General features: G+C 46.2%; 1 protein-coding gene across 4 annotated transcripts in view; it reads left to right on the plus strand.

Moving 5' to 3' along the window:
* sulf2a (sulfatase 2a) overlaps positions 1–12,579 on the plus strand; it is a 48,861-nt gene that overhangs the window by 14,232 nt on the left and 22,050 nt on the right. The window lies entirely within an intron of this gene.

The raw sequence follows: 12,579 nt of genomic DNA on the forward strand, positions 1-12,579 counted from the left end.
TTGTTTTCTGTATTTCTATGATTTGTAAAACTCTTGACTCTGTTTTAATCTCACCTGTGTGGTCATCACCTCCTCTCTCTTCTCCTGTGTTTTCCATGGTCATACCTTTATCTGCACCCCCCCCCTGAGGACACACACACACACACACACACACACACACACACCCTCTCCCCAATCCTCCCACGCCCTGGTCCCTAGGGGTGTAGTGGCCATTGTGGTGCCTAATAAGGTTTACGGAATTACAGATCTCTGAAATTGGATTTTCTCACTCCACCAAAGCAGTGGGATTACAGGTTTAAGGCCGGGTGCATTAGGGCCCCAGTGACCTGTGACTGAACTGCTTTCACAAAGTGCCTCAAGGTGGGAAAGCCAAGTGATTGACAGAGCAACAAATGAGGGGAAAGACGAACACATCGCCTCGTACCTGCAAATGTACTCGGCAATTAAATTGACAGCTTTTGGCTCCAGCTCTCGATACGTCACGATTTCTGTCTCTCATGTCGACCACGCTCACACATACACACACACACGCACACACATGCACACACAAACAAACCCGCTCTCCTCACAACTTTCACTCTGTTTGATCTAATTCTAATCTAATGAATCCTTTGATCTTTCTCGCCTGACACCCAGACACATCCCAGACTGTTTGATTTTACACTTCCAAACTAGCTCAATTCATTCTAATCCTTAGATTCTGGCTGCTGCTGAGGCGATTGATTCCCACTGATGCACCGAGGCTTGGACCGTCTCCCCGTGCTTATGTTTAATGAAGTGTGGGATCCTTTCGCTAACGTTACTCCACTCCCCACGAAGCACCATGCCCCCCCCCCCCCCATCGCAAATTCAGATCAATTCCACCGTTATTGTTCAGCCATAAGTGAAGCGAAAGGGGAGGAGTCGCGGGGAAGGGAAAACCAAAGTGAGAAATGAAGAGAGAAAACACCTGAGAGCGGGAGCATAGTGAATAGAACATCGCTGTCTTGGCAGGAAGGTGGTATTTATTAGGAGTGGTCCATCGTGGCGGCTTAGTGAACTCTTAATTGGAGGAGAGACAGTGTTGGGGGTGGAGGATCAATAGGGGCAGAGCCTGGGTTCCAGCCCACTGAAATCAATCAGCCTTTTGCCCGAGAGGGAGAACCCAGCCAATCAAAGAAAACACGGCTACGAGCTCCCGCTCATTTACCCCCTCGGTCAAACTTCATCAGGATCATCCAGCAAAAACAGACAGCTCATTCCAGCGCGGCACGCTCAGAGGACGGAGTTGCCTGATAGCTTTTATTTGCGAGCGTGGGCATTTGATCCCGCTTGAAAAAATACCGTCACACTTTTTTTATTTAAGTCGGCCAAGAACGGGAGCTTATTGTCATTAATAAGACATGATTGGATGAACAGAGTAGCGTTATATTGCAAAGAATATTAACTGAACGGCAGGCGTATTTTTACTCCACCTCTAAAAATAGCCCCTTTCTACTCTTCCTCTCACTCTTCGGCTGGGTAATAACCATCTTTTTGCCCTGTCACTTTTTGATGTATCATCCTCTTATCCACATCAAGGACAAGGCCAGGTGTCGCATTTTCTCTCAGTTGCCACGCTTGTCACATTGCCTTGTCACCCGCAGCCTATTCCAATCCCCTCCCTTCCTCCTCCCCCTCTCCGCCTATTTATATTAAATCTGTCACTCCTTTATTTTAGCGGGAGAAAAGAAAAATAAATCACTTTTGCCGTGTGCAGCCTGCGGTGCCTGCTGCATTCGGCAAGTTTATGTGGATGTCATCGTTGGCCAAATAAAATCCTGCTCAAATGGATGACGCGTGCCCCGTTGTGTGGTGGTGTTACACAAATGAAGGTCCTGTTCCCGGCGCCCTTGGCTCCAGACGTGTAACTCGGTTGCGTGTTAAGCTGTCTCCGAAAATGCTCGGCAGCACAAGCCTTGACAGAGCCCTTATCTTTTTTTTGCTCCAGATGGATGGACAGAGAGATAGACAGGCACAGGTGCCCTGCCTCGCCTCTCTTTGATGCCCATGAGTGGCTGGCAGAGCTGGCATAGGCGGAGAGCAGCTGGGGTCAGAGACGTGCCTTGGCAGGGAGCTACATGTGGGCTTATAAGGATTTCTGAGATATTCTTAGCATATCAAAGACCTTTCTGCACATACCAAATGGGTGCATGTGTGTGCTCTGTATGTATGTGCGTACTAACGCAAGCATCGCAACAGCACAACCTTGCCGAGAGACTCTGCGGTAGCCTATATTCCCTGCTAGAGTTACACCAAAGGCTGCGCATGAAATGTTAGAGGCTCCGTCAACAGAGAGAGATTGAGGCCAGCATTTCACAGAGCGGTTATGGAGATGTTGAAGTTGGCTCGGCTCGGCTCAGATGGTTACACGTTGGCCGCTGACATCCATCCAATCACAACACGGATCAGACAGCTCCAGTTCTGTCAACACGTCTTCACAGGCAGACGCTGAACAAGGCCTTGTAGCTTACGAGATCACAACGAGCGGCAGTTTGAGACACAGAGACGGTGTTAGACAGCAGTTTGGTGGAGAGAGCCGGGCGAGAACGGCTATTTTCCTGTAGCTCAGCTCACCCTGACACCAAGTTTAAAGCTGCGTGGGGATTTACTTGTCGGCCTGATTGAAAGCGAACGCAGCTTACATCGTATAACAAAGGGAAACTGATTATGAATCTTTATGGCTAAAAATGTCTCGGGAGGTGAGAGGTAATTATGTTGAATATGAGAGGCTTTTGTGCACTATGTTTCTGGCACATTTTAAATTAACCCCTCCACCCACAACTGTCACATCCTCTCTGGAGCCTCAAGGCAACAAAAAAGTATGGATTTTCTGTTCTGTTGCTATTCCTAGATGGATGTGATAACAAAACCCCGTGGATTGATATGCTGCATGTGGTTGTTTATTCTCCATGTCACAGTGTTCTTCGCTGTGTTTTTGCATGAAAACAGATGTGTCATCATCCTCCGGGCATCTGTGAAGGAGGAGTAGTGACTGGGAGTGGCATCTGCTAAGCAGGGCTAGAATGAATGGCTTCTGGTGTCTGTCATGGAGGACAGAGACAATAGAGGACGGCATCTGGCAGGGATGAGCCAGAGTGGACACAAGACTTATGAAGCTCAATAAACACAGCCAAAACAGAGGAGCTAAACTAACTCAATTCTCTCTGTTTTCTGAGCCCTTTTAAGGATGGGTTGGCTCTGTGTGTGCTCCTAAGAGGAGGACGCATATGCTTCGGGGTAATCATCTCCTCCGGACTTTGTGTTTGCTTACAGAACGTAAATTCAAATGCCGACCTCCGAGTGAGAGGAAATCAGACTGTTTAGAAAGGAAGGTAAAGGCTGTTGATATCTCCTGCATACTGTAAATGCCCTCTCCCCTTTTCTCTCTCTCTCTCTCTCTCTCTCTCCTCCACTTGTGAATTGACTTTGGACATGTGTGCATGGATGTGTGTCAGTACACGCAAAGGTGTGTTTGCATGCTTTGTCTTAAACATGTCGATCACAGCCAATCTCTGTGGGCGGCGTTCTCCATCCATGCCGATGCTCCACTGGCCTGTCATCCCTCTCTCTGTCTTTGTTTCTCTCGGGGAGCCTTTACCTCCCTCAGATCAGAGGTAAGTTAGACTTATTAGTGTTCATATCACTATGGATCCTGCAGACCTCAGGGGAGACAAACAACACAGCGGGCTGCTGTCAACGGCGACACTGTATTTACTGTGGGGGATAGATGCGCCGCTGCCAGTGGCAACTCGCACATCACACCACTTCAGTCAGCCTCTGTCATATCTCCTCATTTCATCTCCCTGCCAGCGATTTGCATTTGTTTTTGGTCAAATTAGAGAGTGGTTATTGTAGAGCCAGCTGAGATGGAGCACACGATCAAAGAGAGCTGTGGTCGCTGTTTTGGCCACAGCAGATTCCCACACGGTGGTCATCAGTCCACATGGTAATCTTGGAGAAAAGGAGAGAGGGTGAAAATACTGGGAGAAGGGGTTGGAGGAGAATATCCACAAGAATTAGTGACCAACAGAGCTCATAAATCAATTAGTAAATCAATGTCTCAAACATGATGTCAAATGAAGGGATAAATGTCTTTGCAGGAGATTTATTGGTTCCAAATAGGCAATCAAATCTGCGTTAACTATACACATGTCTTAAGTAGCCGCCACTGTAGTGTTACTACTGTTCTTTTGGCCGCTGACCAGCCAGAAGCCAGCGGGCTTTTGGTGCTGATGTGATCAGATTCATCCTGTTTGAACAGTTGGACGGCGGCAGAAGGAGCAGATGTGGCCGTATCAGGTGCACAGCTGCTTGGCTCATAATCACTTGCAAAAACATCAGCATGTGTAACTGTAATCAGCTTTCCCTTTTGATTAACGAGTGACTCTGGACGAATGGCTCCTCACAAAGCTATGATCATTTATGTTTTTTGTGAGGAAACGCGTCTGGCTACATTAAAAAAAAAAAACTTTACTGACTGTGCATTGGCGGAAGCTTAACTTTTATTTGCCTTCTTGTCTGTGCGACACTAGCAAGAAAAGACAGGTGAATGACGTGCCTTTGGTAAGCTATTCTGTTTGAGGACTGATCTCCACTTCAAACCACAGCGAGGACAGCATACACCTATTCCTTTATTCTCCCTATTCTCACTGGTAGAAGGGGCCTTCGGCAGTACAGGATAAAAACCAAAAGTCTTCAAGAGAAACTCTTCAAAGGCTTAGTTTGGCTGCTGTGTGAGGACTTCATCAATTCAATTTTCCTCTCCTCAACCACTGTCCCTTCCTCAGAGCCCTGGTAGTTTCTGAACAGAGATATGTGATGTTTCTCATCTGTCTCTTGCAACTGGTTGCGTAAGGTGCTTTTGATATCTTGTAAGTGATGAAGGGACGTTTTTCCTTGCCTCACTGGGAGATTAGCCTGTTGTTGGTGGCAGTTTTCCCCCAGACTGAGTTCTCATATCCTCTCTGGTGTATGTAATGCGTGACGTAACATTAGGGTCCGGGAGCGTTTTCGTGACCCTCATTTTCCACATCAGCAAGATGGGAACTGCCAGCCTGCTTCCGTGTCCCTGCATGCCTTCTGCCCACTGATTAAAAGTCAAATATTAAAGTGCTCTGTTGTGAGCTTGGCCTAATTGATTCTTTCCGCCGGGTGCGCACAGAATGGGCTGACAGCGGGCGATACCAGGCTTTGTCAACAACGGGCATGCTGCCCGACGCTCAGGACGGCACCCCAGTAAAGCCCCCTGTTAGTGTGCCAACCTGCGGCGCCACACACAGAGATGCCGCTCGGCATTCTAGCCAGGCTTTACAGGAACAACACAGAGGCAGCTCGTTCCTTTGCTTTGTGTCAGCTCCCACCAGCGGGCTGGGAAGCAAACTCTCTGTTTGTGTAGGAAGGAGCTGCTGTGTAGACAGTATGTGTATGTGTTTGTGCGCATGCATGTGTGTCTGTGTGTTTTTGTATTCAGTTTGGTGTACAGACCAAAAAACCTCTCATCTCTACAACGGAAAAATATCTGTTCTGCCCACTTGCATAACCACTCAGCTAACATGAGCTATCTGGGGCGATGGAGCTGAAAGGAGGTTTCATCTAAATTCGACAAAAGGCTCTCTTCTCCGATCCCTGGCTCTCCTGCTGTTAAGATAATTGCTTTAATAGCTTTTAAACACAAGTGTGGTTAATAAGGAGCTTACGAGACACAGGGTGACACCAAGTAAATCATCACTGCCCACCCTGTGAAAAACACAAGACAGTTGGTGGCGGTACTTGTGTAAGCCCCATACCTTCTGCTTACAGTGTTACATTCTCCCTCGGCTGCTGCGTAGGGATCAATGTAATTGAGTGTCCCACTCTGCTCAAATCAAGACAATGCACGTGCGTGTTCCTCTGCCTACTTGCCTTGTGAATTTACAGGCCCTTTTTATGTGAACCTTGAATTGGCTCCACTCCCCATTTATTTTTAGTGCTTCTCTACTCCACACGTTGGAGAATGCAACAGCAGGCTTTTTGCTGCATGCTGTTCATTAAGGGCGGACATCCATCCTTGACATGTTCCTCATGAATCTGATTGACCTTTTCAGTCGGTGTGATCCACGGTAAAAGCTTATAGGCGCCTATAATTCCTCTCATGGTTGAATAGCTGGGTATATCTCCTGTCCTTTCTGATTCGTTCTGGTTCACCTGTGCTGATAGAATGGTGTGATACTGAGAGGCCAATAAAGGAGGTTTTGGGGTTTTGGGGGTCAGGGAGTTAGCCAACGGTGTGATAATTACTCTATTAGTGAAATGGGGCTGCGCGCCACGCTCTGACACAGCACTAATTACAACGCAGGGGTGATGAACTTGATTAAGGCTGCTCTAATTCATGTTTAATAGAGGAGCGAGAGAGAAAATCGAGAGAGAAAGAGGCAGAGGCTGCGTGCAGGTTTCCGCCGCGGATGTGTAAGGAGCATTTTGAGCAGAACATAATCAAAACGTATGCCTTCCGCACCCGTGGAAATCAATTACCGAGTGCATTTGGCATTCGAATTTTTTCACATTGCGCCCTGAGCGTGACCAATCGAGCACTGCGGCACCGCTCTGATCTGCAGCACATTTTCGGAGGTGGAACAGCGTCCCAGCCGTTTCGGTGGTAAAGGCCACTGACGGGGTAATCACAGCGTCCGCTCGCCTTCACTCAGGATGATGAAGAGTAAGGCGTTCCTGTCGCACCTCTGTCCCCTCAGCTTTCCTGTTGTGGGTCCCAGGGGGGGAGCAGTCAAAGGAACCTGAGGTGGGGTCGTGATCCCAGCCACGGGGGGGCCGACAGCTGGCTGCCTCGCTGACAGGAGCCTAATGGAGGGCTAATGGGAGAGAGTGGGATCCCAGCCCACTGCCATGACCTTGACATGAGCCTGTGGTTACTGTGGGCAGGTGGGGCGGGGGGAGCGGGGCGAGGCGGGGTTGGGGGGGGCTCAGTGGCACATTAAAGAGTGTGACAAGAGGCTGGTGTGTCTCTTTTTCTCTGTCTCCTTCCCTGCCTCTCTTTTTTTCTCCTCTCCATTCAGTCGGTGTTTGTGTTGTGTTTACCTCGATAGTCCAGTTAGTGACCCCCAGTTCAGCTGCTGCAAACAGGAACAAGGGATTATACTTGATTTGTCCCGTGTGGGTGAGTGGATGCTCACAAGCAGGATTCATTTTCATTTTTTAAAAAGGAAATTTTACCTCAGGTGTCAATTTTCTAGCTTTAGTGTAGCTTTTAATTTTAAGTGTACATATTTAGTCTTTGTGTTTATTTTCTGTTGGCATATCAGTATTTCTTTCTTGCTGGCTTGCCGTTTGCTTTTGTTTTGTCTGTCTTGTTTATTAAGGTGAGATTTCAGTTTAAGCCCCTAGGTTTTGTTTTTGCTTTGTTTTGTTTTGATTTCGTTTTTTTTTCCCATCTTGCCTGTGTAATTTGTTTAATTTGAAACTTTTAAATTTTCCTCCGTACCATTACACAGTGAAACTAAATTTTAATTTGAGCCAGCTCTACTGAGAAAAATTGGGAAATGATAGTTGAGATGAAGGATTTACATATATTACCTGGAAGTTAACTCTTGATTTCATTAGATAGTAACCAAAAGACCATATTTGCACTTTTTAAAAGGTTCACATGTAAGCTGAATTATTAATTTAAATTGTAATAAAATGTTGGGCGCTTTATTTGCCTCTATCTTGGTATTAAATTTTCATAACTTTGGTGTGTTCTAGGATTGTCAGCTGCCATTTAAAATATGGCCATGAAGCAGCCTAAACAAATCAAATTCAGTTGAAATTCAAATATTGTTGATAACATTTGCATTATCAAACAGCTCTTTGTACGTTAAAATGGAGGCACAATGTATTTGGACCATGTATTCATAACAGACAGACTCTGTCTCTGGATTCACACCGTGAAGTTTTTCAGTCATTTAGTTTCTTGAAAGACTTGGTGTGCTGCTGAATGTTGCCTTTTCCTGGTGGGAATCCAAATATCTTCCAAACATCGCTCGGAGGAGTATTTTCTGTAGGCGGAGAAGAAATCTCCTCATCAGGCTGGGTGTTTGAATCTGCTTTATGGAGCCAGGGTACAAAGAGCCACATAGAGGCATGTTCAGTTTAATGGAGTGTAAAATATAGTCAAATAAATAAATAAAATAAAATAAAATAAAACACTACTGTTTTTGACGCTTGCAGCTGCCAGGATTGGGCTCTGAATTAATTAACATTATTTGACATGACAGAAAAAATTGAAGTTTGAAATTCAGCCATCACATTTTTTTTTTTTTTTGATATGTGTGTTAATTTATGTGCATGAGTATGTGTGTTGTTGTACGTGCAGGTATGAGTGTATCTGTGTGTCTCTGTCCCTCCTCAGTCCCTGCTGTAGATCAAAAGGAGGCCAGGTCTGTAGGGACGGCCAATAAGCATCATCCAGAGGAAAGGGAGAGCAACTATTGCCTGATCAATCTGAGCTCTCATTAAAAGGCTGCCAAGCCCGATGCAACCAGATACAATATCAATACCATAGCGCCACAGAGAGACCTCCAGAGCTGTTAGGCAAGCACTGGCAGCCTGACTGTCATTATAGAGTGGGCAACGTGCCAGAGACCCCCTTCCTAGGCCACTTAAGCTCCCCCCACGGCCCCAAACACAGGTCAGGACAGACAGATGGGCTGTCTGGGCAGCTGTCCCGAGGAAGGGGCAGAGAGAGATGGATGCCGACCTGTAGAGGAGGAGACAGCCTGCGCTCACACACACACAACTGAGCGACGTGGGCTGTGTGTGTTGGCCTGATGCGGTTACACATGGCTGTGGTTTCACCTGAGGCTTGTTTGTGTTTGCCGCGGGTATTTTGTTGTGGTCGTTTACCATGGCTGATTAAAAGGACCATCACGCATGTTTCTGATTATGGTGAACAAAAGAAGAAGGGTTTGGCTGAACAATACACTCGCTGAACTCTCTAAATGTTAATACAGATCCAGAAAATCTGCCCAGGGCTTTGGCATATCGCCCAAGATTCCTAGTGGGAAAATCACGAGCGGTGAATAGCACTCTGTGGTGATTTCTGAGCAGGGCAAATGGGAGCATATAAGTGGGCATACATACAGAGCCTCTGCAATTCAGATCATTGTGTTGAGGTCTCCCCTCGGTGCTCCAGTCTTGACCCCCTGTGTGGTTCCGATGGATGTGGGAGGGGGTTCGGGGGTGCGTTTCTAAGCCCCCCATAATCCCCCGACAAAAGGGCGAGGAGAAAGCCAGCAAGCAAAGGCAGGGGGTTAGGACAGAGAATGGGAGGAGTGAAGAATTAAAGAAGTGGTCTTTGCCTCTCCACAAACCCCCCCCACCCAAGGGCATGCTTAACACCAGATAAGACGGTCTCTTCTGTGCTCACAGTCCCATTAGCAACCCCGCTGTTATCCAGCACCAGGATGCGGAGGAGGCTGAGTGCTCCAACAGGGCCTGATGCTGCTGACTGTTGTAATCCTGCCCCCGGTGTGAAGTTATGGGAGCGACAAATATCCCCCACAAAAAACACACATACACACACGCACCTGGGCAACACACCCCTCCCCCCATTCAGAAGGGCCTGCTTTCAGAGGCAATTGTTTTTAAGATGAGCAAAAGAATCCAAGAGTCCACAAAAGTGAGAAGTTCAGCAGTCGCTGCAGCCATAGCTCCTCCTCGGCATATTGATTTATCTGGGTTCTCTGTAATTTATTCAGAGGGTGGGCAGCAGTTGTTTACTGAAAGTTGAAACCAATATTGTCTGTAATCATCATTAAGTTGGGGCCATTAGGAGCAGTCCCCACTGCAGGCGTTAATTTGATGACAGGAGAGAAATGGGATGTAATTAAAACAGAACAAATGACAGTTTAAAACCTATGGGTCCTGTGGAACATGTTGATCTAATTTTGCCAACGTGATGTGAACTTACACACTGGAGACAAACAGCATTGTTTAGAAAGCAGATGATTGCATTATCCCAAGCAGTCTCCAGATAAATATCACAGTGCATTCCACTAATGATCCTCTCATCAAGTTTTAGCTCAGAATATTACACAGTCGCTTCCATATTGAATCTTTTGAGTGATGAGTCTTGACTGTCAGCTCTCACAGGTCCTGCAGTCATGCAGTGTCATGTCGACGTCTCTTGGCTGCTGTGGGGTCTCAAAGTGGTAGTTAGGCCAGAGGAACAATGGGCCCTGGCTGATTTGTCTGTAATCCATTTAGTTGAGATGTGACACACTGTAGGGGGGCTTTGCCTCTGGTCAATAAGTGCCAATAAGAAACAGCCATCACTCAGCGGGCTGCCCTGTCCACCAGCTTGCTCACTTGTTTCAGCTGTCAACCCCTGTCTCAGAGAAGCCGGCGATTGTACCTCTCTCTTTTGGATGCCCCACAAATGGCTTTCCCATACAAAATTCAATAGCACAGGAAAGGCGAGAACACTCACAGACTGCAAAGCAGGCCACATTTCCCTGCGACATCTGAATAAACCCATCCAAAGTGAAAATGGCTAAGTATTTACAAAACACCATTGACAGTTTCTCATTCTCTCAGCTTTAAACCCCTGGAGGTGGGGCAGCGGGGGGGGGTCAAACTCTAGTCAGGGACAATTGGGGCTCTGTTTGTGTTTTCTCTACCACCTCCACGTCCTTTTTGGACTCTCTTGGAGCGTACCACAGGGGCGCAGAGGAGGAGGGGTAAATGCGGTGACCCCTCAGGGTCAGCCCACACAGCCGTGGTCCCTGTGTGAAGCCCCCCAAAACTCGCAGACCACCACGCTAGCCCGCATGCCGCTCGTTGCTGCTGGAGACCGAGAGCGAAGAGCCGAGTGGACGGTGGATCAAAGGGAAAAGCCTTTAAGGACTGAAGACTGAATTCAGAGCTGGTGTCACCAATCATCCTCACTGCAACAGTTTCTGACTTTTCTGTGGTCGTGCAGTTGCGATCGAAGCTCATTATGAGGAATTGTGCCACTGATTTTGTTTGTTAAACCTGTAGGAGACAAAAAGGCAGACAGTTGCCGTGTGATGTCCCTCTCGTGCTGCTGGGGCCAGACAATTTGAGAACAACAAGATACTGTTCATTTCCTCTAGATTCAGAGATAATTAGCCTGGCTGTTGTTCTCTCCTTTTATGCCCCCTTGTTGGAGAGACAAGTTTGAATCCTGATACACTGTGTGTGTTTGTGTGTGTGAGAGAGAGAAAGAGAGAGAGAGAGAGAGAGTGTGTGTGTGTGCACGTGGTGTACATTTATAGTCAACAGAGCAGACCCAGAGAGTCTGTCAGAGCTCTTTGTTCTGCTGCGAGAACAAATCATGACTGGGCCTTTTGTCTGAACTGACACCGTCATACACTCTCTTTCTCTTCCTCCTCTCCCTCCCTCTGCCTCTCTCTCTCTCTTCCTCTTTCTCTCCTCACCTCCATCTCTCTCTCTCTCTCTCCCTCTCTCTCCCTCCAACAAACCAATCTCCAGCATCTCATCACTCTCCATCATGTTGAGACCATTTAAAAGATAATGGGCCATGTGGATTATGGAGTCAGAGAGATAGAGATGATGCTCACAACATGGATTTGTGTGTATGCGCATTTGCATGTGTGTCTATTTTCGAATGTGTGTGTGTGTGTGATGGTGTCTGTGTCTGGCTTTGTGTCTGGGTCTAAACCTCCTTGTGAGGAAGTCTTCTCAGGATTGCATGACTACCTGAAAACTGTTTGTGAGGAGAATTTTTTTTTTTTTTTTTTTTTGCAGTCACCACAATCGAAAACGGTTTATTTTAGGTTGTAGGTGTAGGTGTTTAGTGTTAGACATTCTCTGGTTAAAGTCAATGTATAATTTTAAGGAATTGATTCAGCTGTGTTGTATTAGTAAACAAAAACATGGATACACTATACATATTCACCCTTAATAAATATACCTTAATATGCACTATTAAATATTATATTACATCATATACTAGACTATTCAATTACATATTACATTGCATAATCAATTATATCAATTAATAATAGGCATAGATTATGTATAATGTATGAGATATCTTTACATGCAAATACCATATGTCCATCTGATACTGCTTATTACAAATTTATATCAAAATAAATATCTATATCACTTTGAAAAGGTGTGTAAACTGTTTCCCCCAATAAACAGGTGGGTAAACTGAATTGTGGTGGGTTTACACTGCACTCTTGTCAGTGAGAAAAGTAAAAGTAAAAGGTAAATAGCCTAGCTGTTGTTCTCTTTTTTTATGCCTCCTTGGAGAGCGAGGTTTTAAATCTGATGCAGTGTGTGTGTGCGTGCGCGCGTGTGCGTGTGTGTGTATGTGTTTCCAGCCAGAACACATCATAGCTTCACCCCTTCCCTCAAAAAGACAGACAAGCAGACTCATTGCAGGATTAATGATGTGTTAACCCTCCTGTTATGTTCAAATTTGACTAACATCCCTTATGTTCCCTTAAGCAGTTTAAACCTCAACAAAATTATTATAATTAAAATTGTTACCAAAATTTTTGTGTCAGGTACTTTAGGTTTCTTTGTTGACTACCT

This window comes from Myripristis murdjan, chromosome 5 (genome assembly GCF_902150065.1).
Source record: "Myripristis murdjan chromosome 5, fMyrMur1.1, whole genome shotgun sequence".
In the NCBI taxonomy this organism is placed as follows: domain Eukaryota; kingdom Metazoa; phylum Chordata; class Actinopteri; order Holocentriformes; family Holocentridae; genus Myripristis; species Myripristis murdjan.